This window comes from Antechinus flavipes, chromosome 1, assembly GCF_016432865.1.
Source record: "Antechinus flavipes isolate AdamAnt ecotype Samford, QLD, Australia chromosome 1, AdamAnt_v2, whole genome shotgun sequence".
Lineage (NCBI taxonomy): Eukaryota > Metazoa > Chordata > Mammalia > Dasyuromorphia > Dasyuridae > Antechinus > Antechinus flavipes.
The window spans coordinates 250,527,896-250,555,866 of record NC_067398.1 but is presented as its reverse complement, the minus strand read 5'-3'; the positions used below and the strand labels follow the sequence as shown (position 1 = coordinate 250,555,866).

The window sequence follows — 27,971 nt, the reverse complement described above, 5'->3', positions numbered from 1 at the left end:
TACATAGGATTAATTATAGTGAAATTAAAAAAAAATTTTAAAAATGTAACCCAAAGCTCAAAGTCTATTTGTATAAGACTCTCTTCAATGATAGAGACTGATTATTTAATGTTCTTCTGTTATGCACCTCAATGAAGGGAAAAGAGGTCCCAGTCATCTTCTGACTTACAACTTCAAGAAAAGATTTTTTTCAAGTTCCTGATAGAAGATAAAAACTATAGAAAGAAGCTAATAGATAGAGGAGTCAGTACTTCGATCATGTTCCTTTTTCCAACTTGCTACAGTAGAGACTTCAAGGAATTTCCCTTTGAATGAGAAATAGGACTTTCTTGGGTCCAATGAAAGAACTGTGCATTATGTAGTATATTCTGATTTTATAAAACTTCTCTGCTTTATGTTTGCTATAGGCTAGGATAAAATGTCCATTTGCCATTTGCTGTATTCTTTGAGGAAATGACATTTGGTGGTTAAGTTTTTAAGTCTTGGTCATCTACCTTATGCCATTATGAGAGAATAGTCAGGAAATTGACCTGAAGCTCAAAAATTATTTTCTCCAAACTAATAATAGTTAGGAGGGATTGGATAGATATTATTCTAGGCTTGTATATTTTGTCTAAGGAGAATGGAATGGTCAGCCTCTGGTACCAATCTTCTATTTCTCTTCCTATCAAGAACCAAAGTCTCCTTTGAAGAGGGGCAAAAAGGATTGAGGATATCCAGAGATATCTATTCATGTCTCCCTGTAAGAATAAAGAGTATCCTAGAGCGACCCTCATAAACACACATAATCTACCCGGGCAAATCACTTATCCACCCCTTACATTTCACAGAACCCATTTTAGGAAATCCTGGTTTATGTAATCCAGTTACCAAAATGAAATTTGTATATGTTTTGGGGAGGAGCTGCTTCATGCTGTCATTTTCACCAGTATGTTAGAAGTAGAGTTGGTAATCTCAAAAATTTTCAAGATATTCTTTTTTTCTTTCTCCTTATTTTTTCCTTCCAGGTATGCCATTTTCCATAAATTAGAGTATTTTTTGATTATTGTATTTGCTTTACTTTCCACTGAAAATATCCCACATGCCTCATGGGTCCTTTTTGCATCCTAACAAGACCAGAGCACTGGCAAATGTGACTTCCTGTACTTACCAAAGTTTCTGAAGAAGGCAGTAAAAATAAGCTGATGAGTCTCACCAAGCAACCTGGTGTAATTTCCCCCCAAAGTTAGAATTGTTTAAATATTTATGCAAAAAATCTGTTGGGAGAAAGGCAATAAAGGGAAATCCTGTCTTACTAGAGGACTTGAAAAGAGCATAAAAGCATGTGGACAAGGAAAAACCACTGGATATAATTTATTTAGATTTTCAATAAGCCCCTAGCAAGGTTGTACACCAAAGGTTACTTTAAAAAATTGAGTTACCATGGAATTGGTTATATGTTGGATAGAGGGCAAGATTGGCAAAGTATTATCATGAGTAGGGAAATTACTTTAATGACATAAAGCAAAGAGTAGGAATAAACAGGCATTTCTCTGGATGGAGAAGTGTCAACACTGAGGTCTCCCAGAGATCGCTGCTGAAATGGCCTCATGATGTTTTCATAAATGATTTAAAAGAAAAAGTGTACAGCAAAATCTTCAAGTTTGCAGATGACACAAAGCTCTTCTGAGTACTAAAATGCTAAAGAAATGGAAATGTACTGCAGGGAGATCTTTAAGAACAAATGAGTGGGCAAAATGGTGTCAAATGAATTTGAATTTGGTCAATGAGGGTAAAAACAATTCAAATTATAATAAGAATGATAGACTCAGTTTTCAGTTATAACATAGGATTGAGATGAAGTGTCAAACTACTACCTTCTTTCTGGGTTACCTGTATCTGAAGGTTAGAGATAGAAGGGACCTTACGATTACTAAAAAAAAAAAAAAAATTTTAGCAAGGGTTAATTAATCATTCTTTGGAACCAGGTTTCAACAACAGTGACTACACCAAATAGCCAAGTCTCTAGTTATTTCCTCATACCTGCAGATATGCCCAGACTAATATAACCAAAATATTCGCAATATCCTGGAAACACACTGATAACAGACTGATCCGTTGACCTTTATGTGAATGGGCTGGTTTGGAAGAATGAAACTAGCTCACAAACTGGACTAGTAAGAAAAAGGAAAAGATGTCCCTAAGACAAGTGGTCCTGTGAATATTCCAAATGTGAAGCACAGTAATAAGATAAGAATAAGTAAGTAAATAAGATTGTAATAATAAGTAATAAACAGACAGGAAGGTGGCCAAATCAGGTCACAGTCTATAGGTATGTTGACTACAGATTCTAATATACTATTATTTTATGATAAAGAATTTTCCAATAATGCAAATCTATCCCAGTTTCATAATCATAGTCTCTGTTACCCTCTTTAATCCTCTATACCAGGATGTTTGTGCTTTTCCTTTACTTAATAGCTTGACAGCTTGTGCCTTGTGTGAGCTTGTATGGAGGTCAAAGCTTTCACTGAGTACAACAGATTATATCTACCACCTATCAAACATCCAAACATATTTTTTTTTGGGGGGGGACAGGATAGGGATGTCAATTGTGTTCTTGTATTTGAGGATCAATTTTTTTTTAAGCTTGAAAATTCTCTATTTCATTGAATAACTATTTTTCTTCCTGAAGGATTATATTGAGTTTTACTAGGTAGGTGATTTTTGATTGTGGTCCTAGCTCCTTTGCCATACAGAATATTTCATACCCTTTGATCCTTTAATGTGGAAGTTGCTAAATCCTGTGTAATCCTTAATTCAAACTGAAACCTGTTAAGGACCTTCAAGGCCAAGATCTCCCACTGCATCCAGGGCCATCTCCAGTCATCTTGATCTATATCTGGCCACTGGACCTAGATGGCTCTGGAGAGAAAAGTGAGGCAAGTGACCTTATACAGTCTTCCCTCACTTAAATCCATTTTACTTCATGTCATGTTATCACCTCTCTAATGTAAGGACAAAAAACAAGAACTTCAGGGCAATTTTCCTTGATAATTTCTTCTAAAGTTATATCAAGATTTTTTCCTCCCATAATGTTCACCTAGTCCAACTATTCTTATATTATTTTTCCTTGATCTGTTTTCCAGCTCACTTGTTTTTCTGATGAAATGTTTTACGTTCTCTTCTATTTTTTCATTCTTTTTACTTTTATTATTTCTTGATGTCTTAGAATGTCATTAACTTTCCCTTGCCCAATTTTAGTTTCCAAGGAATTATTTTCTTCCTTAGGTTTTTGATTCTTTTTCACATTGGTTGACTTTATTTTTATAATTTTCTTCATTTTCTTGGATCATTCTCATTTTTCTTTCTCATTTTCTCTTGCTCTTTTTTGTTTGATTTTTAAGTCCTTTTTAAATTTTTGGGTTTATTTTCCTTTGCACACTCATTAAAAAAAAAAACAACTTATTGTTTTATTTTATTTTTTAGCAGCTATAAATGTAATTTAATCCCAAGGTATAGGGAATGATGCCCCAAACCTCAGATCTTTCTTATGTTATTTTCTGAGGTCATTCTTGGGCCCAACCATGGGCTCTCCTCTTCTCTCCACAAATAGGACTCCCAATCACATTGTCCTAAAAATAATCTTTCTCCCTGTAGTTCCTTAGATAGCTGCAAACTAGAGATGTCCTCTCTTCCCAGGAACTGAAACCAGGGACTCTGCTTTCCTGCAAGAGCCCACAACCAGCAGGATCCCTGTCCCATTGCTACTGTACTCACCAGGTGTGTGTTACCTAGCTCCTTCTCCTTGACAGTAGCAGCTCAGCCTAGGATGCATCTGGTCAGCAAAGCTATGCTTAGCATTTCTCCATAGTGGAAAGTCCTTCAGTCTTCTCCTTCTTAGCTGTCAGCCCCAGCTGCCCCCAAGGCTTCTTGTTTGTTGATTCCTTAGTGCCAGCCCAGAGGTGTTGGCTAGAGGACCAAATCTCTGCCCCTGAAGATTGAGTCTTTCCTGGGGAATTCTCAAGTTGTCTCAGAAGAACAACTGCCTTACCTTGGCTTTTGGTTATTGAAGGTGCTCTACATTCCCTCCTAGGCAAATTTTGTCTTTTATTAAAAGTTTTTATTGATGAAGGAAATTTATAAAGCGAAAAGTTTTCTGACCTATTCTACCATCTTGAATCCTCTCTAATTTTTCTATGGTGGTAAATTCTTTCAATTTTCCTTTTCAGATCATGGCTGCATATTTTGGTACTTTTTTCAACTTACTTGGTATGAAAGAAAAGAATTGCACTCTGGGTTACGTCTTACTGTATCATGTTCCCAATATTCCTCATAATTGGAATAATGAGGAAAATTCTGCTCACTGAATCATAAAACTGACATCGGGAAGTAAGGAAGGTTTTGAAAATACAACTAAAATGATCAAGTAGATAGGAGATATGGGAGAAGAAATAGGGCTCTTTAGAAGTGATATTTTATGGCTCTATTCTCCTTTTCAGTTCCTCCTTTCGTTTTCTCTTTTCACCTATTGCCCCTGTGCCACTAATTATTTCCAATTCAGCCCATTAAGACTTGGATGGGACTGTGACCTTCTCTTCCCACAGTTGCTGCTGCTGAATTCCCCACTCTTTTCTTAGCCCATTTTAGAGAAAGTGTGTACTTCTTTAAGAACACCAAAAGTGTGACTCAGGTCTATCTCAAAGATCTCAGTAGTCAAAAGGCTCAAAGCTCTCAGGGTTAAGAGGGAATACTTGCCCCTTTGTACTATAAACCCAAGAATGCCAGTCAGTGCTCAAATCATTGTTACAATAGTAATCTCACAAGATTATGATGAGGAAAGTATTTTTAAAGCATAAAGTGCTATTTAAATTTTATTTATGGATTAAATATATTATGTTATTATAGAAGTCCATATACTCTTAGTATAGAAAGGGTAATAATTCACTAAATCTTAGAATAATAAAACCGGAAGGACAACTCTTGAAGAATGGAAATAAGAAACTTGTCACAAACAAAAGTGCTATTTCACATGGAAAGCAGTAAATTTGTAGACTATTTACTATTAAGAAATGGTACTGGTTGAAAATGCAAATAGATACCAAATAGGTTCATCTACCAAGACAGGTGCATTACAGATTATTGTGATAATTAAGATGTTTGAGTATCCAGCTTGAATCTTTGTGACAGACAGAGGAACAGCTATGATGGAGGAGATAGTGTATAAGGTCCTATCAGCTCTAAAGTCCTCAGGTTTTACATCCTCCTGCCAATATCTGTGTAGATTATCAGGCTAAGAAATAGAGTATCAGGCTAATTGGACCACATATAATGGAGTGTGTGTATGTGTTTTGTGTGTGTGTGTTTGTGTGTGTGTGTGAGAGAGAGAGAGAGAGAGAGAGACACACACACACACACACAGAGACAGAGAGACAGAGAGACAGAGAGAGAGAGAGAGAGAGAGAGAAAGACAGAGAGAGAGAGAGAGAGAGAGAGAGAGAGAGAGACAGAGAGAGAGAGAGACAGAGACCGAGAGAGAGAGACAGAGAGAGAGAGATGAAGGAAGGAAGAAAGGGAGAGAGAGAGAAACAGAGACAGAAGAAGAGAGATACAGACAGGCAGACATTGATGGAAAGATGCATGGATGGAAAGAGAGGGCAAAAAAAGAGAAATGGTAAATTTTTTTCTAATGGTCTCAGGGACTTCTAAGCTATGCTCTAGATAATACACTCCTAATTTATGAGAATACTGATGTTATTGTTCCCTAAACTTCTTCATTTACACTTGTCTTTTTTGTTGTGTAGTTATTTTCAGTCATGCCCAACTTTTCATAGCTCCATTTGGAGGTTTTCTTGCCAAAGATGCTGGAATGTTTTGTCATTTCTTTCTTTGGTCATTTTACACATGAGAAAACTGAGGCAAAAAAGGGTTAAGAGATTTGTTCAGGGTCACAAAGCCAATCAGTCTGAGGCCAAGTTTGAACTCAGATCCTCCTAACTCCAGAGTTAGCACTCTATCCACTGCTCCACCTAGCTGACTCTTTTCTTACTTACCCAAAAAGAAGCTTCCTTTTTCATTAAAATACTCTGCTGTGTCAGCTCTTGGGATCAGCTCCATTTTCTAAAAAATTAATAACGTATTATAAAAAAGATAAACATGTATAATAACTAAATAAGGAAGATTGTACTTTGAAAACATTTTAATAATTTTTTTCATTTTTGTTTTTTGCTTCACAAGTTTAATATTCTTTTCTCCCCATAGAACTTGTCACAAAGAAAAAGAGTTAAGAAAAACCAAACACAGCTGACAGCATCTGCAATATTTAGAGCCTGTACCCCTCTATTTCTCTATCAAAAGGAGGGAGGAATGTTTCATCATTTGCTCTCTGGAACTGGAGTTTATCATTGCCTTTTATTTGAGTACAATTTTTAGTGCTGTTTTCATTTAGCAGAGTGATAGCTAGTAGGATGTGAATGGGGCTTTTCCCCAAGGTGCCAGCATATATTTGGAGTGTACTTTCTTCCCTCCTTTCCTTGTGGTCCTTTATCAATTTGTGCAGTGATATAATAATTCATATTTTTGTTTTTGTTGAGATATTTTTAGTCATGTCCAATTCATTACAATCCTCTTTGGGGTTTTCTTGGCAAAGATACTGCAGCGGTGAACCGTTTCTTTTCCATTTCATTTTACAGAAGAGGAAACTGAAGTAAATAAGGTTAAGTGACTTGCCTAGGATCACACGACTAAGTATGAGGCCATATTGGAACTCACAAAGATGAGTCTTCCTAATTCCAGGGTTTGTACTCTATGTATTGTGCCAGCTAAGTGCCTCTCTCTTCCAAGGCAGTTTTCCCAAAGTGCAGATTCATCTCATATCCTTACTCAGTAAACTCCAATGTTTCTCTTACTTTTAGGATCATTGGCTTTTAATTTTGCTTGGCATTTAAATTTATCTACAGCTTGCCCCCTTCTTGCCTTTCCAATCTTCTTGCACTTTACTCCTTTCCATTATTCTATGATCCAGGTCCCAGTCTTTTTGTTCATCATTGGGACATTCCACCTCACAACCTTCTATCCTTTTACCTCCTTTCCATATTTCCTGAGATGCTCTTCCTTTTCTCCTCCATCTAGAGGAAGATCAAGACTCAGGTCAAGCGCTACCTTTTTGCAGAAAGCTTTTCCTGATCTTTGTCTCTACAATGCCTTCCTTTTGAGATTACCTTCCATTTGAACTGTATATAACTCACCTGTGCAGGTATTTGGTGGTTTTCATCCCCATTAAAATGTGAGGTTAGGTGAAGGCCCTTGTTTTTGCCTTTCTTTATATTGTCAGTAATGAGTGCATTGTTTGGCATATTTTTGGTGTTCAATCACTTTTCAATTGTGTCCAATTTCCATTAACCTATTTGAGGTTTTCTTGGCAAAGACAATGGATAGGTTTTCCATTTCCTTCTCCAACTCATTTTACAGATGGAGAAAAAGAGGCAAACAGGGGTTAAGTGATTTATTAAGGGTCATACTGCTAGTAAGTGTCTGAGGCTGACTTTGAAATCAGGTCTTCCTGACTCTAGGACAGAAAATCTATCCACTGCACCACCTAGCTGCCTGCTTGGCAAAGAACAAGGACTTATTAAATACGTTTTGAGTCATTATCACCATGTGTTCTTCATAAGATCTGTTATCTCTTCCAAATCTCAGAAGCTCAAAGGCTGGAATTCTAAGAATTCCTTTCTCTTGCCAGGATAGAAACTATTGTCAAAATATCCTTCACAGGATATTTTTTTGTGTCCTGCTCCAACTTTCTCACCTGAATTTATACTAGGAATAGTAGTCACAGTTTAAGTTGTTATCTTGATTATACTATCTTTGTTCCAAATTCTTTGAATACATTTTCCCATATTCACAATGTTCCTAAGTTTCCCATATTCATCATTTTTCATATGACTTAATAATATTTCATTGCCCTCATACATGACATGTGGCATGACATGGTGAATAGAGAGCTGATCTTTGACCAAAGTAGATCTGGTTCAAGCACAGTTTCTCACACATACCTTCTTCATAAACCTGGGCAAGATTTCTGCCTTATGCAGGTTTCCAAGACTATAAATGGAGGAGCACCTGCCTTAGTAGAGGGAGTTGTCTCATTTGAGAGTTTCCCATGCAAATGAAATCACTGGTGCTATCCCAAATCCCTATATTCATATGCACAGTTTTTCTGTGCTGAGTTCTTTGTTATTCCTAACCCCCCAAAATACTGCTATAAGTATTTTGACATATAAGGGATCTTTCTGCTCTTGATATCCTTGGGATGCAGGCTTAATAGTAGAACTATTAGGTTAAAGTGTATTGATGTTTTAGGAAATTTTATCAAATAATTCTTAATTGTTTTCTAGAACAGATGGGCCAATTTGCAGCTCAACTTTGACAATGCATTAGTGTGGCTTTCTTCCCATTGCTCCTCCAAAAGTATTTCCATCTTTTATCTTCTTTGCCAACTTGATGTGTGAGGTGAAAAACACAGTTATTTTAATTTGCATTTTACTTATTAGGAATTTACAGTATTTTTTTTCATGTGATCGTTGAGAAATAGTAATTCTCTTTCAAAAACTCTTTATTCATGTTCTTTGGATCATCTATCAAATGTAGAATAATTATGATATGATAATCATTGGTGTCAGTTACCAAAATCTTAGGAATCAGACTTTTTTTTTTTTTTTTCTGAGACAATTGTGGTTAAGTGACTTGCCCAGGGTCACACAGCTAGGAAGTATTAAATGTATGAGGTTAAATTTGAACTCAGTTCCTCCTGGCTGGTGCTCTATCCACTACAACAACTAGATGCCCCAGGCATCAGACTTTTAAATGAGGTATGTGATGCAAAGTTTCTCTCCTTTTAATAGATGAAGACTGTTCCCTATCTTTCTAGAGCAATTGCTTTCAAAGTTTTTGATACCCTTCTCCATCTGTAAACATTTTGAATATGTACTCCTAATATTGCATTTTAATGAATAAATGATACAAAATACAAAATTCCAAGTTGATTGTTTTTGATAACTGTTCCAGCCAAAAAAAAAAAAAAAAAAAAAAAAAAAAAGGTTGCTCCACACAAATAAATTTCAAAATGAGACATGCATCATTGGTTGAATTTTCTGTCATGATGCTCATTTATGATCCTCTATTCAAATTACGTGAAGGTTTTTGTTAAAACTTGGCTAGTAAATTTCCTCTTCCCTATTTACAATCAGTTATTCTTGTAAATGAATCCAAAACTGTGCAATTTTTTATATTTTTAACAAAGAGGGTTAAACACCAACAGAGGATTTTAAAATAGGTTAGAAAAATTCTGTTTCTAAGTTTTTAAAGTATTCAGATATGAGAATTTTTATGGATGATGCACTTACATTGTTTTTGCTTTTTTTTGGGGGGGGCAACAAAATCACCTAACAATAGAAATGTTTCCTAACATTTTTACATTATTCTCTCCAAAGCATTTCTTTTATATGTTTATATATGAAATATATATTCATATTTTATATATGAAATATATGTTCATAGGCTTACTTTCTCACTTTTTAAGGTAAAAGTTAATTGAATTAAAAAAAATATTACTTATATTTCTCAATGTATCCCTCTTTCTCCAGCTGCCTGAGAGTCATCCTAGGAGGAAGCATGTGATGAAGAATGACCTCTCCCTGTCATCTTCTTTCTTCTTCCTTATTTCATCTAGTTGGAACAGAAGGTGCAAACACTTCAGGTAGCCCTTACCCCCAATCTTCTTGTAAAGGAAAGTGCTGAAGAGAGGTAAGTTTTCGTGGCCAGATCTGTGATGCTCATCTTGTAAGAATGACATTGTTTTACCAAAAATGAAAAGATGGGTTGGGCTGTACAAAGCTCTTGTTAGTCACTGCCCCTCCAACCCAGAGCAAAACACAGGATACTTATCACAGTCAAGAGGTTTTCTGAAAGATGGAATTTGGTTATGATAGAGGAAGGAGGGTATTATTCTGAGGTACATTGCTGCTAGAGTTGATCAGGTCCTAATTAGGTTGTAACCAGCACTAGGAGCTATATCTGGCAAAAAAAAAAAAAAAAAAAAAAAAAAAAAAGGAAATGTTGAAAATTCACACAATGGCTGAAAAATCAAAAGTGGAACCTTACACAGAGAGAAGATGGCTAACAAGAGAAAATGTCTATTGATAATAGATGAAGTGCATGGCTGAGCTGAGTAGGTGACCATGATGGGAGAGTAAAGAAATGTGGATGGAGCTCATCTTCCCACCATCTAACTGATGACTTATGTGTCTTCCACTTGTAGGTGGCTCTACTTGTAGCCTGGGGATTGTTTAGTTTCCACTTTGGAAATAATTCTAATAAACTGGGAAGGAAAAGATGAAAGGAAAAAAAAAAGATTGTCCTTTGGATTTGGTGTTTTTTTTTTTTTTTTTCTCTCTGAGGATGCCAAAAAACTCAAAGAAAACAAAGTATTTGAATGCAAACATTTCATAACAATTGGGCAAATATCTGACAATAAAGTGATGACTTTCATCATATCTTGAAGGTTGTAGTGTAATTAAAATTCCAAAAGGCAAGAAATTGCTAAGATAGGTAGCCTTGATTTGGAATAGCCTGGTTTGTCCCTAAAAGCTAAATTCTTCAATAGAGTCTTACTCTTGGGAATTATGCCCACAGGTCCAAATTGGTACTTGACCACTCACCCAAAGCAAATAAAAATTTATAATGGGCAATTAGTAATGGATGCTAATTTGATTGATTTTATTACCTGTATGCATTCTCAGGGCAAGACTAAACAAATTAGTGACTTGGAGAATTTCGAGGATTTTTTTTCCCCCAAGGTTGTGTTAACAAAAGCAACTCCAAGGATTTTAGCTAATTTTTACAGGGAGAAAGACAGGCTTTAAGGTAACCAGAATTCAAGCTGCATAGAGCATCATGGATCAAAGTCAACACTGCAGCTGTTTGTAGGAAGTAACAGGTGGTCAGGTTACCAAACAAAGGTATCTGAATAAGTTAGTTACTGAACCCTATACCAAGTAAAGTTTGAGGTAGCCTGATAGTGTGTGAAAAAAGGCTTCCAATATAAGAAATTGTAAGATACCTTGAGCACTCATGTCAAAAAGAACTATAGGAATCTGATTTATAGCAAAAGTCTAATTAAAATAATCTTATAATCATATTACAGGTGAATTTATATCCTTTTCTCCTTCCATGTTGTAGACAGCACTTTTCTTCTTATAATATAAAAAAAACCTTATAGAGATGGGGAACTTTCTCTTAACTGTCAGAGGAAAAAACAAATTTGCCACATATGTAAAAACTTTCTTTATTGAGAGAGGAATGGGAAAAATAAGAAAATAATCCATCACAGGACCAGAAATTTAGAGCTAAAAGAAACATCATCTATGTTGAAAATTTGGTTCAAACATGTATCACCAAAAAATTGATATGTACTGCAAACTTGTCACAAATCACATATCTGCTGGTACTTTGAATGTTTCAACTTTAAGGCAAAATCCAGGAAAAGAGGAATTTAAGTCTCTACAAATTTGGACATCCATTCTTTCCCTTGACCCTGTTACAAAATGTTTTTCTGTCACTATCACCCCCTTCCAATTTCTTTCAATGGTTGCAAATTAAGATTCTGTCAGAGTTTGGTGACATGATGATTACATGTTGCACATTTGGCTCATTTTGGAATTGTACTCTGTATTGCATAGCTAACTCATATGAACAGCATCATTCCCACTCTCCCCTTCTCAAATCTTCTTGCCTTCCAAAGTTAGTAAAAAACAAAACAAAGCAAAATACAACTATGTCACAATTTTCAAAACTGCTTGTTGAATTCTCTGACCCTTTCCTCCCCCTCTTTTTTTCCATTAGAGTATTGGCAGATATGTTTTTATGTAATGGGGGACTTACCAGTGAGAAGCCCAGAGGGGGTGCTACATTTAGAATAAAAGCATGGAGAAAAGAGAACATAAAACACTCTCAAATACTTCAATTTTCTATCATGATCTATTAAGGATAAGAGAAGAAAAAGGGAAGAAAAACAAAACAAAACAGGGGCCCCAGACAGAGATGCAACCTTGATATATTCCAAATCCTTAAAATACCTCTTCTTAAGAGAAAAATAAATAATTTTTTGCACTAAAATGGTAAATATTACCAGAATTTGCTATATTTTAATTTCCATTTAAATTTGGAAGGAATTCTCGAAAATTTCTCTTTTTGCTCATTGACCCAACCCAATCACTTGCCTTTCTCATGTCTTTTATTATTGCCTTCCACCCCAAATAATTTAGAAACAGTTTTATTGATGTAGTCACTTCCTGAAACACACCCCTTCACCCTCTCTTTTAACAAGGAAAAATAGTTACCAAAACAAACTGACACAGCAGCAACTATGTCTAACAGCATATGTAACATTGAAATTCATGATTCTTCAGTTTTCTTTGAGGGAAAGGAGGCACAATTCATCAAGTGGACTCTGAGACCAACATTGATCATTGCATATGATTTGAGTGTAGCTGCTTTTTAATGTTATTTTCACTAGATAATTCTAGTCATTTTGTTTATTATTACCTTGGTTCTTCTTTCTTCATTCTAAATTACTTCCTACAAATCTTCTCATATTTCTTGTAATTTCTCATCTTTGCTGTTTCCTATGATGCAATAATATTCTATTGTATTACTATAACAATCATTTTCAGTCACTTCTAACTAAAGGATACCCATTTTCCTGGCTTTCTGGTTCTTTATTAAATCAAAAATGCTTCTATGAATATTTTGTCCCCTTTATAAACTTTTTCTTCCTCCTATTTTTGACATCCTTCGGGTATATTTCTAGTAAAAGTATTGTTAATCTAATAGATAAGAGCAAGTTAGTGATTTATTTTCCAGAATAGCTGGATTAATTCATCCCTCTACCACCAATGTATTAGTGGGTGTCTTCCCACTGTCACTTCAACACTACTTTTAGCATTTATCATCTTTGCTAATTTTCTGTATTTGAGACAAAAAAAACCTCAGTTTACTTAATTTGCATTTTACTTGGTATTGGTGATTTGCTCATTTAAAAAAGCTGATTGTTGATAGTATTTCTTTATTTGCATTTCTTCTTTTGAAAATGATTTATAACCTTTGATTGCATATTTAATGGGGAACAATCTAGTTTTGTATTTGTGACAATTCCATATTGTAGATTTTTGACACAAATATTTTTCTCATTCAAATTTTTTCCCCTTATTTTAGTTGCATCAATTTTGAGTAACATCTTTTAAATTTTGTAAAAAGTTGTCTTTCTTCATCTATATCAGCTGTTCTGTTCTGAACTTTTCTCTTTAATTTCTAAAAGGTACCGCCTTCCACCCATCTCTGTTTTTTGAAATGATGTGCTCATTTTATATTTAGGTTGTTTATCCACTCATTTTTAGTGAAAAAAAAAACTAATTTCCTACCTTATAGTACTACATTCAATTTTATGGAAGTGTCTATTTTCATGGAATAGGTCTTCTTCACCTCTAACTTCACTCCTGTGGCCTTTTAGACAATTCCTGCTAAAGCCTTTTAAAATCATGTTGCATTTTTTGCAATTAAGAACACTAACAATTATATCTTGTTACATTTTAAGATGAAATTAAAGAGATGTTTATACTTATCCTTCAGGCCAGAGATCCCTTCTCTCTGACATAGGTGCATTATAATGAGATTTTACCATAGTATACTGTTTTTTGAGAATAAAAGTATTTTTTTTTAAAGAGAGATCCCTTAGAGATTTTAGTTCAGTTTTGGTTCTGCAATGAATTAGTTATCTGACTTTGGATAAATTATTTTAATTGCCTTGCGCCTCAGTTTCTCATCTGTTATATTGGGTTAGAAATGGCCCCTTTAACTACTTTATAGGATTGTTATAATGATCAAATGAAATATTGCCTGTGAAAGTGCTTTAAAAGAACCCTGCATGGTGTCAGGCCATGTAAGATCTCCCTCCTCCTCCAACCTATATTGAACCTGACTAGAATATCATTTTTAGGATAAAAGGATTAATTGAGGAACTTAAATACTCATGTAAATGAGTATAGGCCCACTGCTGCTGTCAGATACAAACAGAAAATGTAATGCCACCCACAGTGCAAGTCCTGTATTTCCTCAGGCTACTGATGCTTGCTGCCATCCGACATATCACTGATGTTCACCATCAGCGCATTTACTATTGTCAAGTACTGCTGCAAAGTAAAGTGAGGGGGAAAACCCCAAGAAACCCATCACTTTAAGATATTCTAAGAGAAGAATAACACATACAGAACACGGGAAATAGCACCATTAGCTCTGGTCCCTAGATTACTTTATTTATCAAGAAAAGAGCCCATCACGTTCCCTTCTTTATAGGACAAAGACGACCTTCAAATCTATAAACAGAACTTCCAAACTCTTCAGGAAGCAGATTTGCAGCCATTATGTTTTGTTACTAGTAATTAAAAACCCAGTTGAGCAAATTTCTCATTTCCAGTTAAGGTAACAATGTTTAACCACCAGAAAACAATCAGTTTTTTTTTTTTTTTCTTTTTCTTCTTTCTCTTTTAATCCTGCTCGAGAAGACTCCCCCATGAGGCATGAAACCTAGCAATGGGTAGCAAGGGAATACAGTGGCAAACACAGAGACTCCCGGGGGATGAGTTCCTGGCTGAACTTCAATTCCGGAGACCAGTCTCAGCTTGTAGTCAAGTTAGGGGTGAAGGAGAGAACCTTCATTCTCTGCACTTTGTGGGTAGCAAGCAATGGGGGCTGGTAATAAGGCTAAAGAAACGTTGTCTCTCCTCTCTGTTCTTTTTCGTGTCTTCTAAACTCTATAAATGAACAAGCAAACAAATAACCAGATAAGTAAATAAATAATAAAAAGTAGACAGGTAAATAATTACATAAATACAATTAAAAACCCTACAAAACCTAAATAACCCCCTGACTTTTTTTAAGTGCCTGCAGAGATTGGGGCCAAGTTTTATTTCTTTATTCGTTAAGGAGACGAGAGCCCCACCCCGTGTTTAATAGGATCTCATTTTACTGGAGCATTGCTGGATGATTTCACCATCCCCTTCTTGTCCAGCTGCGGAAAAACAGCTGGATTCAGTCGGAGGGAGAGACGCGAAAAAGGCTCTTTCCCGGCTGCCCGCAGTCTCCACTGCAGCCAGAACCTGGCAGAGACGAAGCACCTGTGCGAGCGGAAACTTCCCCGTTCCTTTCGGCGCCCTCTTCTCTTTGCCAACTGCAAGTTCCCGCTTAGCCTCCCTTCCCGCAGCAGGAGTAGCTCCGGGGGACCGAGAGGGCGGGAGCCGTCTGCCTCTTGCGCCGCGGGATGCCCGGGCGCGCCTAGGCTTGCGAGCGAGTGCAGCCGGGGCCGGGCCGAAGCTGCCAACCAGCCCAACCCTTAAGTCTTAGCCAGGGCGCCCGGCGGGCGTTGCAATCTCCATCATGGGTCCCTAGGGGGCGTAGCAGGCGCAGAAAGAGGCCTGAGGGGACCCAGGAGGGAGGGCGTAAAATTCCACGCGGGCGGGCCCCCGATAGTTTGAAAACAACCAAGGGGGGTCAGGATCGGGGCCGGGGCGGGGGGGAGGGGGGAGTAGCGGAGGGAAGAACGGGACACGCCAGAGCCACCTCGGCTCCACCAATCAGCTCCGGGCTGAGGGCGGCGCGTGTGGCCGGGCTGTGAATGGGAAGCGGCGGCGGCGGCGGGTGAGTGTTGGCCGCGCTCTCGCGGCGGCGGCTGGAAGGCGGCGGGCGGACGGGCGGTCGGGCGGGCCGGCGGAGGCGCCTCTGCTCTGTCTCACTTTTCTTCGGGGACAGCGCCGCGGAAGGAATCGGGCGCCGGGGGGCGGGTGATGGGGCAGCCCCCCGGACCTCCACGGGCACTCCGGGGTGCGTCGGGAAGGCGGGGAAGGGAAGGAGGGAGAGGAACGGTGAAAGTGGACCCCCCTCTCATCCCCATTCTCAACTGAGGGGATGATCCCCAGTGTGCCTCCTCCCACCTCCAGCTGTTGCGGCAGAGAGGGACCCTCGGACGCCCTCTACTCTTCCTCTGCTGCTCGTGGCTTCTAGGGATGCCCGAGGAGTCCGGAGGGACGGGGGTGGGGTGTGTGGGGGAAGTCCGAGGCAGCAATTCATGGGGTGACTTGTGAAGCTCGAATACATGCACTCCCCGCCCCACATCTCAGATTGTCACCCTCTCTCCCAGGACGCCCCTTTCCCAACATTCTTACCCTCCGCAGTCCCTTCTCCCCAATATTTGCACCCTCTCTCTTAGGACGTCCTCTCTCTAGCAAAATCCCCCAATCCCTAGAAATCCCCCTTTCCCAACATTCCCACCTTTCTCAAGAATCCCCTCCACTCCAACATTCTAACTCTTGTTACCTCAGGAGTCCCTTTATTCTCACTTCTCCCCCCACTAATCCCCACTCCCCTGTATTCTTAGCCTCCAAACCCCAGCAGTAACCATTTTCCAATATTCTCTCCCTCTCCTCGAATTTTCTTCTCCTAAATATTATTACCCCCTTCTCCCAACAGTCCCCTCTTCCTAGCATTCTCTCCATCCCCAAGTACCCCTAGAATCCTTTCTCCCTGCCCCAAGTCCAGTAGTCCTCTCTTCTAAGGATTCTCACCCTCTCCTCCAAGTACCCTCCTCCCCAGCATTCTTACCTACCCTCATACTCAGCAGTTCCCTTTCCCCAGAATTTTCATCCTGTTCCCCTAGAGCCCTATCTCCCCAACATCCTTACTTCCTAACCCAATTAATCTCTTCTCCCCCAAATTCTCACCCTCTCCCTCCAAGAACCCTCTTTCCCCAGCAATTTTACCCTCCTTTATATCAGCATACCTATTCCCTAGCATTCTCATCACCCCAACAGTTTCCCCCAGCATTCTCACCCTGCCTAGCAGGTCTTCTAGTCTAATAGTAGCCTCCTCCGCAACAGTCTTATAGTCTTCCCCATCATATTCCTCAAGTTATGGAATCTTTCATCCCTGGAAGATCCCTTCCCCCCAACTGCTGGAAGGGGTTTTGGGCTGGAGGGGTTGTCCCTCACTTCCTCAAATTCCCCCCCCCCCTTTTCCTCATCCCCACTCTTCTCAGCTCCTTCAATCTCTGTCCTCACCCACACCTCCCTTTTGAATATTGGATGTTCTCGACTATCCTCCCGAACTACCTTTAAGAGTTTAGGCGATTTTCTCTTAGATCTAGTGTTCTCTCTCTTCCCCTTTTATTCCTCTATAACCCAGCCCTAAATCCTCTTCTCTGAAACGTTCCCCTCTTGCCCTTTCCTGCCAGCGCAAACCTTCCTTCTTCCTTTTCTCTAGCCTCTCTTCCCTGCTCTCCTCTAGTCTTTCCTGTACACCCACCCACACCCATCCTCACCCGCAGTGGCTTTTTAGTCCACCTCGCCCCCGCCCCACTTTCTCTCTAAGCTGCCCTCCCTATCATCACACACCCCACCTAGCTACCCTCCCTGCCAGGCTCGTTGCAACCCAAGCGAGGAGAACTAAGCCACTTACCTGCCCGAGACAACCTTTTGATCTCCTATCCTCCTCTGCCTGTTCCCAGTCAGATCAGAGCTTTTTTTATATCCTAGGAAAGCGGGTACAATTGCTTATTTCTGGGTACATGCAACTAAGAGGTTGGAAGATGTTTGGAGACTCCCCTTTCTACTATCCAGTTAATTTTGCAGTGGTCTGAAATAAAATGTCCCTACGGGAGGATGAGGATGACAGTTCTTCATTCCGTCCCTTTTTTTCTATGTTGGTGTTTTTTCCCCCCCAAGTGATAAAAGAATGTACTATTTCACAGGGAACTGAAAACTGGAAACTTACCATGATCAGTGAAAATCTAAGGGGAATATAGTTTTCGTCCTCTTTGCGGTATATGAAAGGTACTCTCTGGCTTGCCGTCTTCAGTTGCTGGCTGGGTAGAATGGAACAATCTCATGTTTGTTATAGTGCTGCGATGAAGGATCCAGATTTACGGAAATACTAGCCAGCGTCAGTAAACTTGCTGTGTCTCAGCCTGTGTAGAAGGCATTGGATGTGACAAGGCAGAGAAACATGTGCTTCACATTTCTGACTGGCTGTTTTGGTGCAATCAATACTTCTACAAGATACATTGACTTAGATGGCGATTATAATACAGTCATGCACACAGACTATTGCCTTCGGGTTGCATGTAAAGTGAGCACAAGCCATCAGGTCCTTACTTCTTATGAACAGGAGAAGCCAGTATCCCCCAAACTTCAGTATCGGAGCAACAGGAATACAAGTTCCTACTTAACCAAAGAAAGCCCAGCCTCACAGTGGGCTGGGAGGAATGATGATGAAAACGTGCATTCGGATCTGAAGGCAGTCAGGGAGGATATAATGATTGGAAGAGAAGTCGGAGGAGAGATTATGGCACGAAGGAGTAGTTGGAGAAAACAAATGATAAAGTTCAACCTATGTTTCTTTTTCTTCTGTCGTGGATGGTGGGCGTTTCTCTTGCTTCAACTCCACATGTTTCAAGCATTGGCACAAGGTAGGCACAGAGATATTTTGGACCAAATATGTCCTATCTCCTTCTTAGAAATTAAGAAATGCAGCTTTAGAAGGATGGTAATTTTTTTTGCATTAAAGAATTAAGTGGAATAGTATTTATGATCAGTAAGTATTTTCTGCATAGTACTGGAAATGCTTGTGTAATCCTATCTGTGTATGTGTTAGCAACTCGATACAAACCCAATTCCTTTCCTTATCTACCATTCTCTCTTCTACCCTCTTTTTATTTGAAAAAAAATTTCTTTATTAATAAAATACTCATCAGCATTTAGCTATCTCTAAAGTTATGCCAAAAGAATAATGGATCCTCTTCCTAGGGATAAAGGGTTAAGTTTATATTGTGTTTTAATGAATCAGTGTAGAGAGGAAAAAAAAAAGCTTGCATAGTCCTAAGTAGAACTCAGACATGTAAAAATCCTTTTAGAATTGAGAAGCATGGTAGGTGAGCTTTGGTTTTATTATCATTCACTTTCTTTTTTTGGAAATGCCACAAAACACTTAACTGTTTCAAAATTGCAATTGATTCATAGCTAGATTTTTCCACACCAGAAATTCTTCCAATGCAACTGAGTCTCTAAATGGTGGGTGACAAGATATACCAACAGACATGAACTGTGAAGTGACAAGTCACTTTAAATTTCAGTTATTTTCATTGCTTTTCTCTCTTCTGCCTCCCTCCACTTCCTCTGTTCTCCTAAATTGTTGAATTCATTTGGATGTATAAGGCAAAGTAAGTGTTAAGATTGGATGTTGCAAAAGTTTAAATGGAGCTCTTACTTTGTTGTTGATTTTTGGCCCCTGTGTTACTTTTTCTTGTGCTTAAACAAAATAGTGGTTTCTAAAGTGAGGAAAGATATCTGGTGACTTGTCAAAGTTAATGAATGTTTATAATTTTTTTTCAATTTTGAAATATTTATTCTAAATCAAGAACATATTCTATTCCATTTAACATCCTATTTCATTAAACCATAATGGCCTTTTAAAAAACAAATACAAAATCTTCAACACCTCACCTCTTAAAAAATTTATGTAGCAATTTTCCATTTAGCTATTGTAGAGAAACTTAACTAGGAATTCACTGACAATTTTGTGGGAATATCTTAAGAAAGAACTCTGTGTATAAATACATTTTAGATAACTATACTTGGAAGAAGAGTATCATTAAGCTTCTGTTGATCTTCAGTTTTTATAGAATTTATATAATTCTGTAAAATGCTCTATTTTAAAAAGATTTTTGACTCAGGAGAAAAAACTACTCTCTATTTTAATAATGAGTTTTCCATTCTTATTCTGCTCCTCTTTTAGGTACCATCATTCTCCCCCTCCCCCCCCAAACTACTTCTTGTAAATGAATGCTTTTATTGTTTTGTTATATGAAAACAGAAATTGCTGTATTGCTGGTACTATACTGCTTATTAATTCTGTTAGGAAGTTTTAAATGTCACTGTGTGCTTTTTTGTTGTTTGGCTTAGTTTGAAAACATTTAAAAGTACTTCTGTATTTTTAAATTGTCAGAGGACAAAGGCTTAAGTAAAACATATTTGAATCATTAATACTACTTTGATTTTTCCATTTCTTTTGGTAACATTAATTGGCATCTTTCCTTCAGATCAGTAAATATGATACTTGTACAGGCTTATGTATGTTTAAATAGTGAGGAAGAGTCAGCCAGTGGTTTGTTTTGCATATGTTACAGAAGTGATAACTTTTTATCAATTTCATCTTTGCATAGAAATTTAGAAGACTACCAACATATTTCTATAACTACAATGCCAATGAAAAGATAACATCTTTTAAACAACAGAAACAATGATTATATTTTGTGGAAAGAACTTATTTCTCATATTCAACAAAAGCATTTGCAACTGTTTTACATTTATATGGTTTACAAAAGTGTCCTGGTCTTTTAGAGAATAGAACTTCAAATAGGTTGACACAAATTTTAAATTCATTGACAGGTTGCTATTCCCTGCTCTCTAAAATGTGTGATATATCCATCATTTTTTATATCATATTGAAAATTCATATTACAGGGGAGATGTCACTATTTGACAAAAGCTCATGTATCTTGAAAATGAAAATTCTGGTGCTGCTATAGAAATTTCTGATGGGATGATGAGTTGGTCATATGCGCAGGAGTGTTACATGACATTTTCTTGAATCTTTTATCAGATAAAATACAGCATTCTAAATGGAAAACTTATGACTACGTTGGAGTCTAGTCATAAGTACTATTTTATTTTTATGTAACTAGACAAAGTTTTTACTAATTTATTTTGAATTTCTTGAAACACTACTTCAGTTTCTCATGACACATTTGGGGAAAAAAAATCAAACAACTAGCAAAAGTTGCATGTTTGAAACTGAAATTATTAGTAGCTTGTAAGTGAATTCTTTGTGTGATAATAGTTTTATCTAGCAAAATTTCCAAATCTAACTTTTGAAAGTGCTTATATTTACCTAGCACTATTATTTCTAAATTTTATCTCATGAATAATTTCTTATAATTTATGTGTTTATTTATGAGTCGTTTGTTTATTTTTAAAAGCATTGTGATATTATAATAATTCAGATAAAAAGCTTTTTTTTTTTTTTTACAAAATGAAAGGGACTATAGGTATTTTACTAGCTTTGTCCACTGAAGAGCTAGAGCTCAACTTTTGAAAATGTGACTTGTGGAGACTAAAAAGTAATTAAGAAATACCTATGAGATCTTTTGGTCTATTAACAAGCATATTCATTCTGACAATGTTTCATTAATTCATATGCCTATTGTGGAGTCCGAGGAAACCATAAAATATCTTTAAGGATTACACTGAGTATTAAAGTAAAGGTAGCTGGTTACTCTTTATTAGTTACAGATTTTTAAAGAGTCCATCATTGGCATATTGTCACATCCATGCATATTGGTAATCATTAGTATTCATTACAAAAGGTTAAATGAGAAGAAAAGATGCTCATGTTTTGACATGTAATTATTTATTAGACTTTAGAAATATGGTACTGGGCAGCTAGTTGGTTCAGTGGATAACATGATGGCCTTGGAGTGAGGAAGACTTGAGTTCAAATCTGACCTTAGACACTAGCCACATGATCCTGAACCCTGTTTGCCTCAGTTTCCTCATCTGTAAAATGATCTGGAGTAGGAAGTGGTAAACCACTCCAGTATCTTTGCTAAGAAAATTCCAAATAAGGTCATGACGAATTGGACCAAAAGACCATCATGAATTGGTCTGATTTCTATAACCTCATATTTAAGGCAACCTTATATTTAGAAGAGAAATTTTTAAAAATTCCAACAATATACACTTAAAAGAAGCACTGAATTGTTGAATATTTGTATTACCAAAAATACTTTTCACAAATGTCATCTGAAGTCTATTTTCATTTCTTTCCTAACTACTAGTTGGCTTCCCCTTATGATAAGTATTGAGTTTAAAAGGGATAGTCAGGAACATCTCTTGGCAGGTTGTATGAATGAAATAGAAAAGTTTCTTTAACCTAGTAATATTGCAGAGAAGAAACAATGAGCTATTTGATTTTCATGAAGAGAATAGTGAGCTGGAAGATTGTGAATCCCATAAAGTTAGGTTGGGATGGAGTTGTGAAAAAGTTTAGAGCTTCCTAAAGATCTGTGGGATCAGGAAGAAAGGAGACAAAATGAAATTCAGGATAATGTGTCAAAAAATTTTAGAATTCCCATTAATCAATGTGAAGAGAAAATATTAATTGTAAGAACAAATGCTGTTTCAGAAAAATTTTGTTCATTTTAATTTTTTTAAAAAAGTTACTCATTTTATTCTGCATTTAAGAAATAAAACAAGCATTTCCGTAATATAGTAAATTTTAAAAGATTATTGCACATGAAACTATAAATCTATTATGTACATACAGCTTGCTCTTCCTTTTAAATATATAATAAAGTTACCATGAAATTTTCTTTTTTTCTTCTCTCCCCCACCCTAAAGATGGTACCATTGGATATACATCTGTGTATATATAGAATAATTTAAATAGGGTTCTATTTATCAGTTCTTCAAAAAATATTGTTTTTATTATGAGTGGATAGATAAGTCTGGTATCTAGAGGAGATAAACAAGATTTGACCTCTGCCCTTAGGGAGTTTACAATTGAGTAGGAATTTATAAAACATACAGATAACCATAATCTTTATTTTAATATAAGTATATAAGAGGAATCAAAGTGATAAGAGGGTAGATTGTGTGTGTGTGTGTGTGTGTCTGTGAAAAAGACACATACACAAAGACACAGAAAGAGAGGCACAACAGAGACAGAAAATTTTAAGAAATTTTTGTTATTGGCAAGTTACTAGATCTGTGATAGAATCTCTGGGCAGGACACTTTTATTTGCTTTAAAATTTTTTTTTAGGTCCACATCTCTGATTTTTCCTCCTAACATCCTTAATTCAGTTCTTGATTGCTAGAACAGACAATCTGTTGCCATCACCATGATTGAACACTAGAGGTACACTAACATTTAACATGTGGAAAATTTCTTTAAGATGGGTGCTCAGAAGTAACAGAAGATTTTTTAAAAGATTTTTTGTTAAAAACTAAGATATAATGTGAAAGAAAAAACCACAAAAAGGAAAAGTTACAGAAAACAGTTTTTTGAATCAAATACCAAGATAAATTAATCTGAATATTTAAGGTAGCTGGATTTTCTTGCTACAAATTCAGATGTGAGTGAATCATCCATTAGAATTCTACATTGTTAGGAGGGCTTTTGGGGTCCAGATGGTCCAATCTATTACTTTATTTAGGAATCTCTCTGTCTTCATCTTCTTTGTTACATAATTTTTAAATTTCTGCTTAAATATTTCCAGTTGTTGGGAACTCACAACTTCTCAAAGCAATCTATTTCATTTTTGAGCTGCTTTAATTTCTAAAGAGTTCTCTATTAGCTTCCCTATAACTTTGATTCACAGATCTTAGTTTTGTCCTTTAGAGGTACATAAAATGTCTGATCTACTCTATATAGCCGGAGTCCCCACTTCAAGGAATGTTAGAAGAAATTGTAGGATACGGCTAGACTACATGGCTGGACATAACACATGCACTCCAACAATAATCAAACTGAGTCTATCATCTTGCTTTGAATTCTGCTTTTACTCTGCTTCATCCTTTTAGACTGGCACTTTCTCAGCAACTTTTTGGTATGTGTCAGTCATAGAATGTGGGCTTGGTTCTATCTGACTCTGAAATGGGTTTTCTATCAGTTATACAACATTATCTCTCATTATGGAATCAGTCAACCAAAATCTCCAATGCTTTTAAAAAGAAACTGCTACTAAGCCAATCTTATACAGTCATGAACTTTAATAATGGTAAATTTTGGCTCATTGTATAAGCTTTTTAAAAAATTATTTTTTATTTTTAAAAATTATTATTATAGCTTTTTATTTACAAGATATATGCATGGGTAATTTTTTTAGCACTGACAATTGCAAAACTTTTGTTCCAATTTTTCCCTTCCTTCCCTCCCACCTCTCCCCCAGATGGTAGGTTGAGCAATACATGTTAAATATGTTAAAGTATAAGTTAAATACAATATAGTATACATGTCCATACAGTTATTTTGCTCATTGTGCCAGCTTTTTGATATCTATTTGAATCATAATTTTGTTATCCCATATGTTATCTATTCCTATGTAATTTTGCATAAATTTGATAGGCATGACATTTATCCTCATTTAAGTCATTGATAAAAATGTTGAACGAGTTGAAAAGGTGAAGACAGTTCCATCACAGCCTATTAAAGACTTCCTTCCAAATTGATGTAAGTATATTTAATAAATATTCTTTGGGTCTTATCATTCAACCAGCTCTAAAATGACCTAATAGCACTATCATGAGGTCCATATTTCTTTATCTTCTACAAGAAATCTCATAAAAGGTTATCATTTGTTTTGTTTAAGTACAATTAAGCTTTTAGAGGTCAGGATTCCCTGCAACAGATATAGTATGTGATAAAGTATATTGTAGTTCAGTTATGTTCACACAGGTGGCAGACAGCTAAGTATTCTTTGTATAGTAGGTAAGTGTCTCTTAAATTCCCTGTCTTGATCACTTTGTTAGCCCCAGATGGATAAAAACCTTATTTCTGTCTTACTGCTTTGACATTTGCCCTTTCCAATTTGTCTTTTATAGTGATGCCTGAATCATTTTTCTAATGCATTTATTTGGTCTTTCCATTGCAACCTGGACTCACCTCTCAGAGAGTAGGTACAAAAGAACCTTTGACTGACTTTTTGTTTATTTAATTTTTATTGATATCTTCCTCTCACCACTTTCATTCCTCAAAATATTTCTCTCCTGTTTTCTTCTCCTTTCTTATTTATTATCCTTTAAGTCATTCAACCTGTCTCTTCCATCAATCTAGTCTTGGATAAAGAAATAATCACTCTTTTAGATAAAGTCAACTCTTTTACTTTCACTCTTGTTCCCATTTTCACCTATGAAGTTTTCTAGCAATTTTTCCACTATTCCTATCTCTATTCTTTCTTATGTTTAATCTTATCCTGTTTACTGATTCCTTCCTTCTTGCTTATAATTATATCCATGTTCTCCATCTTAACACAAAAGATAACAAAGCAAATTAGAAAACCCTCACTTGATCTTCCTAGCATTGTCAATTGTCATCTTGCATTTCTTTCCCCCTTAATTACTAAACTCCTTTTGTAAGTCACTTGCACTTGGTGCTTCTGTTATCCTCTCTCTCTCTGTTAGAATCCCTCTGTAATCTATTATCATTCACCTAAACCTACCTTATTTAAAATTATAAGTGATATTTTAACTGAATTATCTAGTGGTCTTCTCTTAATCCTAAATCTTCTTGATTTCTCTGCAGAGTTTTATGTTATTAAATATTCCTCCTCCTGGATATTCTCTCCTCTGTAAGTTTTCTTTTCTTTTCTTTTTTTAAAATAACTTTTTATTGACAGAACCCATGCCAGGGTAATTTTTTTTTTTACAACATTATCCCTTGCACTCACTTCTGTTCTGATTTTTCCCCTCCCACCCTCCACCTCCTCCCCCAGATGGCAAGCAGTCCTTTAAATGTTAAATAGGTTACAGTATATCCTAGATACAATAAATGTGTGCAGAACCGAACAGTTCTCTTGTTGCACAGGGAGAATTGGATTCAGAAGGTATAAATAACCCGAGAAGAAAAACAAAAATGCAAGCAGTTTATATTCATTTCCCAGTGTTCTTTCTTTGGGTGTAGCTGCTTCTGTCCATCCTTGATCAATTGAAACTGAATTAGCACTCTTTATTGAAGAGATCCACTTCCATCAGAATACATCCTTATACAGTATTGGTGTTGTGGTATATAATGATCTCCTGGTTCTGCTCATTTCACTTAGCATCAGTTCATGTAAGTCTCGCCAATCCTCTCTGTATTCATCATTCATTTCTTACAGAACAATAATATTCCATAACGTTCATATACCACAATTTACTCAACCGTTCTCCAATCGATGGGCATCCATTCATTTTCCAGCTTCTAGCCACTACAAACAGGGCTGCCACAAACATTTTGGCACATACAGGTCCCTTTCCCTTCTTTAGTATCTCTTTGGGGTATAAGCCCAGTAGAAACACTGCTGGATCAAAGATTATGCACAGTTGGATAACTTTATGAGCATAGTTCCAAATTGCTCTCCAGAATGGCTGGATGTGTTCACAATTCCACCAACAATGTATCAGTGTCCCTGTTTTCCCACATCCCCTCCAACATTCCACATTATCTTTCCCTGTCATTCTAGCCAATCTGACAGGTGTGTAGTGGTATCTCAGAGTTGTCTTAATTTGCATTTCTCTGATTAATAATGATTTGGAGCATATTTTCATATGTCTATAAATAGTTTTAATTTCTTCATCTGAGAATTATCTGTTCATATCCTTTGACCATTTATCATTTGGAGAATGGCTTGATTTCTTATAAATTAGAGTCAATGCTCTATATATTTTGGAAATGAGGCCTTTATCAGAACCTTTGACTGTAAAAATGTTTCCCCAGTTTATTGTTTCCCTTCTAATCTTGTCTGTATTTGTTTTGTTTGTACAAAAACTTTTCAATTTGATAGAATCAAAATTTTCTATTTTGTGGTCAATAGTGATCTCTAGTTCTTCTTTGGTCATAAATTCCTCCCTCTTCCACAGGTCTGTCCTCTATAAGTTTTCACAAAGTAGCTCTCTCCTGGTTTTCCTTTGTTTCACTACTCTTCAGACTTATTTCCTGATTTTATTCATGTCATGTCCATTATAAAAAATATCACCCAAGATTTCACCTGAATCTGCTTCTTTTTCTCCTCTATAATATCTCACTTGGTGATCTTATCAATTTCCATAGTTTAAATGATCTTTTCTATCCAGCTCTTGTTGTTTTCCAGAGCTACAGGATTCAACTACAACTGCTTTTTGGATATTTTGAACTAGATGTCCTGTAAATATTTCAAATTATGTTTTGGACATCTCATGATGTACAAAATAGAACTCATTATCTGTTCCCCAGATTCTTCCCCCTTCTGAATTTCACCATCATTCTTGAAGTTACCAAGGTCATCCCAATCATCTAGGCTTACAATCTCAATGTCATCCTCCATTCCTCACACTTATTCACTACACATGTCCAATCAGTTTCTAAGACTTGTAATTTTTATCTTCACTACATCTCTCATATATGCTCTCTTCTCTCATATGCCCTTTGACAGATTCTTATCATGTATCATCTCAGCTATTATCATTGCTTTATAATAGGTCTTCCTCCTTCAAGTCTCCTCCCACTCCAACCCCTCAGCTTCCATGGTGATTTTTCAAAAATATAGTTCTAACTGTGTCAATCCTCTTTCCCTGCCTTTAGCCTATCTTTTCCTTTATTACCTCTAGGATAAAATATCAACTCTTTTTTTTTAGGTGGGGGGATTTATAGCTCTTTGTAGTCTGGCTTCCTCCTTCCTTTCTCGTCTAATTATATGTTACTTCAATCCATACATTATGATTTAGCCACATTGATGTACACAATAACATTTCATTTTAATCTCGGGTGTTTTTCTCTGACTGGCTCCTTTACCTGCTCCCTTATTTCAATCGTCTAGCTTTCCTAGCTTCATTCAAGACTTAGCTCAATGCCTTTTTTTTGGCAGGACTTCGTTCCCAGTTCTCCTACTTTTAATACTTTTTAACCTTCTAAAATCATCTTCCATGTATTCTGTATATCTTGTAAATATCTATTTAGATGGGAAATCCAGAAGCTATTACATGAAAATGAGAACTCTACAGAATCTATCAATGGGATAGTTCATTTATTTCTAAAAAAGGCAATGTTTAATACTATCAAAGTAAAGTGCAAAGTTTATAAAGATGTAGGATTATTG

General features: G+C 36.6%; 1 long non-coding RNA gene across 1 annotated transcript; it reads right to left on the bottom strand.

Moving 5' to 3' along the window:
• Positions 1-14,322: 14,322 nt before the first annotated feature.
• On the bottom strand, positions 14,323-17,726 carry LOC127563664 (uncharacterized). The gene is made up of 2 exons (XR_007954106.1): positions 17,542-17,726; positions 14,323-14,846 (listed from the first exon to the last, which is right to left on the bottom strand). It is a non-coding gene; the product is annotated as an uncharacterized LOC127563664 (long non-coding RNA).
• Between the last annotated feature and the right edge of the window lie 10,245 nt (positions 17,727-27,971).